Below are 5,000 nucleotides of genomic sequence, written 5' to 3'. Positions count from 1 at the left end.
ACCTGAACGGAGATGCGTTCCTTTTCGTCGCGATTTTTCGCGCTTTAGTCGTCGTTGTCGCCATCCGTTCGGAGGGGACCGCCGGCCGTCTCTCTATCCTCGTTGTCGAGAGTCTAATGCCTCGTTCCGTCGCTAGAGTTTTTCAAACTCTGCTTCTGGCTATCGGGAAGAAAAGACCGCGCGAGGAAGAGGAAGGACGACCGTGCGCGTCCCTTTCGAATTTTTTTTTATTTTTACCTGAGCGACCAAAGTGGATTCAGAGGGGACCGCCGGCCGTCTCTCTATCTTCGTTGTCGCGAGTCTAATGCCTCGTTCCGTCGCTAGAGTTTTTCAAACTCTGCTTCTGGCTATCGGGAAGAATAGACCGCGCGCGAGGAAGAGGAAGGACGACCGTGCGCGTCCCATCGATTTTTTTTATTTTTACCTGAACCACCGAAGTCGATTCAGAGGGGACCGCCGGCCGTGTCTGTATCCTCGTTGTCGAGAGTCTAATGCCTCGTTCCGTCGCTAGAGTTTTTCAAACTCTGCTTCTGGCTATCGGGAAGAAACGACCGCGCGAGGAAGACTACGACCGTGCGCGTCCCATCGATTTTTTTTTACCCGAACGATGGAGATGCATATCGGCTGTTTGCTTCGAATAACTGGACGAGAGGAACGAACATATATATATATCATGGGCTAGCCACCGTGCGCTTTCTTCGCGAGATCGTGTGCTGTACAGAGGATTCAGAATCGGGTGTTATATCCCCGTCGTTTCCTGACGAACGGAGCTTCGATCTCGTTGGTTGTTATATATTATAATGCACTTTACGCCCGGTCGGCGGGCTGCGTGTGTCGTCGCGCAGTCCGTCCGATTTCGTTTTCGAACGTATTTTCGTGTCGTCAATCATATGGCGACTTCCGCGCGTTCGATTCCCGTTGGTCGGACGTTTGTCGGATATCGGCTTCTTTCGAACCGAGAATAAGAGTACAAAAACCTGAGTACACAAACAAAAATCCATGCATAAACGATTACCCTGAACGGTGGATCACTTGGCTCGTGGGTCGATGAAGAACGCAGCTAATTGCGCGTCAACGTGTGAACTGCAGGACACATGAACATCGACATTTCGAACGCACATTGCGGTCCACGGATACAATTCCTGGACCACGCCTGGCTGAGGGTTGCTCACGTAAACCTAAGACTGCTTGCGTTGCGTATCGTTGCTCTCGGTCCGTATCTCTCTGTTCTTTCTTGCCTCGTCGACAGCCCGCCGTCGTTCGTTTTATCTTTAAACGAACGTTTCTGAGTCGGAGGACGAGCGCCAAGCAAAAGAATACGAATTAAAGAGCGGTCGAGGGCTCGTACGCGACGTACGAGCGATTGTTGGACGTTCGTCGGCGTTCGTCGCTGGATCGTGTGGAGACCGGCGTACGCATGCTCTCGATACAAATATATATGAAAAATCTATCGCGTTCACGGGAGACTCGCAAAACTACCTCCGTCTCTTCTCTGTCCCTTCTTGGCTTGACAACCCGCCGTCGTTCGTGTTTTACGAACGTTTCTGAGTCGGACGAAGCGCAAGAAGAAGGATACGAATTAAAAGAGCGCGGAGAGAACCGTCGTCGTCGACGCGGTTATCGAGATACACAGAGCGAGTTTTCTTCGTGGCCGATTTTTTTTTTCTTTTTGTATCAGCCTCTGCTACGTTTTGTTAGTCTTCGATAAGCACGAATGACCGCGCCCCCGACGTCGTCTTAAATGAATTTTTGGCGAGACTGAGAGAAAGCAAAAATATTTTTGAACAAAGTCAGTCGAGAGAGGAGAGAAAAGAGAACCAAGATATTAAAACCTAAACCTAAACTTGGTGGCGTAACGAAAAACTGTGTGCCTTAAAGAAACACAACCGTCTTTTCATCAAGATGTTTTTACTCGTACAGCCCCAGGGATCGAATACCCACTCCGTCTGTTCGTGCGGCAGAGATGTATTCTGCAGGCGCGAGACGACTGACGAGAAGACAACGAGGACCGTCGCATCGATGGGTCGTCGTTGCGTTTTTCATCCTCTGTGCTTTTTTCTGTTCTTCGCGAACCCAGAGAAAGCCGTAGATCCGGGAACGGACACACGAGATTTCTTCGAACGCTGATGACTTAGGGAGATGATCCCCAGCGTTGCGCGGAGATCGGAGAGTACGCGTACATGTATCGGGACGAATTTTTCCCCGTCGGTCGCGTATCTCTCTGCCCGCGCGCCTGGCCCAAAGCCACGTTCGTCGGAAATCAACGAAAAGTGTGTTACGATCTAGCGTGCGTCTACGATCGGCTATATTTAAGGGTGACGAAGAAGAGAAAAGCTCACGGTGTTGCGCAACGTTTCTGTACTCGATTTTAAGATGTGCATGTGAGTCCGTTACAAAGTTGTTCGGATCGTCGAAAATAGTCGTTTTCGTCGTCGTGCGAAAGAGAATAATCTCTGACATTGGCACGGAGAGATCGCGCAGAGGAAGAGAACGATCCTCTTTGGCGAGGCTCGAGAAAGACTAACGAAACTTGATTAGAGACGAGGTATACACGCGCCGTACGTACGACGTACGCGCGTGTGATTTTTTTTTGCTTTAAGGCGATTCGGCGCTCCGAGTATTAGAGAAAAAGAGATCGTTGGTCATCCCATGTCTCTTCGTCGTCTATCGCTGGACCGCGCATCCTAACGTATCGCCGGTCGTCCAGTCCCCGAGTAATAAATTCACCCCGTTGTGTACGTCTCGCGCTCGCTTTTCCACTTGCGTGAGTTCCCGTGCGTTTTCGTCGTTGGTACAGAGCAAAGAAACCGATATGTTATATACATGTCGCGTGTTCGATCTCTGTGCCAGCAATAACAGGCGAAAACAAGGAACCGCTGGAATCGTCGAGAAGAGAGAAACGGCTACGGGAGATATATTATACATAACACGTGTATATATATATATATATATTATACAAAGAGGACGGGCGTTAAAAACCGGAGATCGTTACGGGTGTCTTGCGTGAGTCTTAGCTCGAACATGATACGACGAACGAAGTTTAAAAGGCACTTTGGCGAGATGCATAAAACGTTTCTCGATCGAGATAGAATATAAGGTTCTCGATTCTATTCGAATTAATTTTTTTTTTTTATTTTTTTTTCTCTTTGAGGCGATTCTCGGAGAGAGAAATAAAAATAAAGACCCTCTGTCGCATTGTTATCAAACCGTCTTGCTTTTCTCGAATCGCGCCCACATGGCACGAAATTTTTTTTTCTTTGAAAAAAAAAATTGTCACCGTGTCGTGACGTTGAAGCGACCTCAGAGTAGGCGAGATCACCCGCTGAATTTAAGCATATTACTAAGCGGAGGAAAAGAAACTAACAAGGATTTCCTTAGTAGCGGCGAGCGAACAGGAATTAGCCCAGCACTGAATCCCGCGGTTCCGCCGTTGGGAAATGTAGTGTTCGGGAGGATCCGTTTATCCCGTGACGTCGAACCGCGTCCAAGTCCATCTTGAATGGGGCCATGTACCCACAGAGGGTGCCAGGCCCGTAGTGACCGGAACGCGTTTCGGGAGGATCTCTCCTTAGAGTCGGGTTGCTTGAGAGTGCAGCCCTAAGTTGGTGGTAAACTCCATCTAAGGCTAAATACAACCACGAGACCGATAGCGAACAAGTACCGTGAGGGAAAGTTGAAAAGAACTTTGAAGAGAGAGTTCAAGAGTACGTGAAACCGTTCAGGGGTAAACCTGAGAAACCCAAAAGATCGAATGGGGAGATTCATCGTCGACGGCGTCGGTGATCGTTGGTGAGCGATGCTCCGGGTGGGCCTTCGTGGTTCCATTGGCGAGGGCACGCCACCTTCGATTCGAACGCTCCGGCGTCGTAGTCGTGCACTTCTCCCCTAGTAGAACGTCGCGACCCGTTGTGTGTCGGTCTACGGCCCGAGCGGGTGACTGTCGCGTCGCTTCGGCGCACGCGGCAGACCCTCGGTCGCCCGGCCGACTGCACGACGGTACACTAGACGGTATCGGGCCGCAACCAATCCATTCTCGAATGTGTGTGCGTCTAGACCGCCGCAAGCATCGTCGATCGTTCTCAGTTTTTACGGAGTTTAATTCCGTGCTGGGGCGTCGGCAGCTGTTGGCTGGCGGATTTCTTGGACTGGCCGAGTCTCTGATTACCGGTCGGCGACGCTATTGCTTTGGGTACTCTCAGGACCCGTCTTGAAACACGGACCAAGGAGTCTAACATGTACGCGAGTCATTGGGACTTGTAAACCTAAAGGCGAAATGAAAGTGAAAATCGGCGCGCGTGCCCACCCTGAGTGGGTTGCGCGTGTCCGATCGAGGGAGGATGGGCCGCGAGACAATGCGGCCCCGCACTCCCGGGGCGTCTCGTTCTCATTGCGAGGAGAGGCGCACCTAGAGCGTACACGTTGGGACCCGAAAGATGGTGAACTATGCCTGGTCAGGACGAAGTCAGGGGAAACCCTGATGGAGGTCCGTAGCGATTCTGACGTGCAAATCGATCGTCGGAACTGGGTATAGGGGCGAAAGACTAATCGAACCATCTAGTAGCTGGTTCCCTCCGAAGTTTCCCTCAGGATAGCTGGCACTCGTCCGTTCTCATCGAACGCGTACGAGTCTCATCTGGTAAAGCGAATGATTAGAGGCCTTGGGGCCGAAACGACCTCAACCTATTCTCAAACTTTAAATGGGTGAGATCTCTGGCTTGCTTGGATCATGAAGCCACGAGATACAATTGTCGGATCAGAGTGCCAAGTGGGCCAATTTTGGTAAGCAGAACTGGCGCTGTGGGATGAACCAAACGTGGAGTTAAGGCGCCTAAGTCGACGCTTATGGGATACCATGAAAGGCGTTGGTTGCTTAAGACAGCAGGACGGTGGCCATGGAAGTCGGAATCCGCTAAGGAGTGTGTAACAACTCACCTGCCGAAGCAACTAGCCCTGAAAATGGATGGCGCTGAAGCGTCGCGCCTATACTCCGCCGTCAGTGG

The 5,000-nt window shown here is 50.9% G+C and overlaps 2 non-coding genes across 2 annotated transcripts in view; both read left to right on the top strand.

Annotated features, from left to right (window-relative positions):
* The first annotated feature begins 1,012 nt into the window (after positions 1–1,012).
* On the top strand, positions 1,013–1,167 carry LOC139997293 (5.8S ribosomal RNA). Its single transcript, XR_011802697.1, has one exon. It is a non-coding gene; the product is annotated as a 5.8S ribosomal RNA (ribosomal RNA).
* Positions 1,168–3,295: 2,128 nt separating this feature from the next.
* Positions 3,296–5,000, top strand: part of LOC139997290 (large subunit ribosomal RNA) — a 4,174-nt gene continuing 2,469 nt past the window's right edge. The window contains exon 1 of the ribosomal RNA XR_011802694.1: positions 3,296–5,000. This exon is cut by the window's right edge and continues 2,469 nt beyond it. This is a non-coding gene — a ribosomal RNA (large subunit ribosomal RNA).

The sequence above is a fragment of the Bombus fervidus genome, unplaced genomic scaffold, assembly GCF_041682495.2.
Source record: "Bombus fervidus isolate BK054 unplaced genomic scaffold, iyBomFerv1 scaffold0050, whole genome shotgun sequence".
Taxonomy (NCBI): Eukaryota; Metazoa; Arthropoda; class Insecta; order Hymenoptera; family Apidae; genus Bombus; species Bombus fervidus.
The sequence above is the reverse complement of the archived record's forward strand: the minus strand, read 5'-3'. Positions and strand labels throughout refer to the sequence as shown.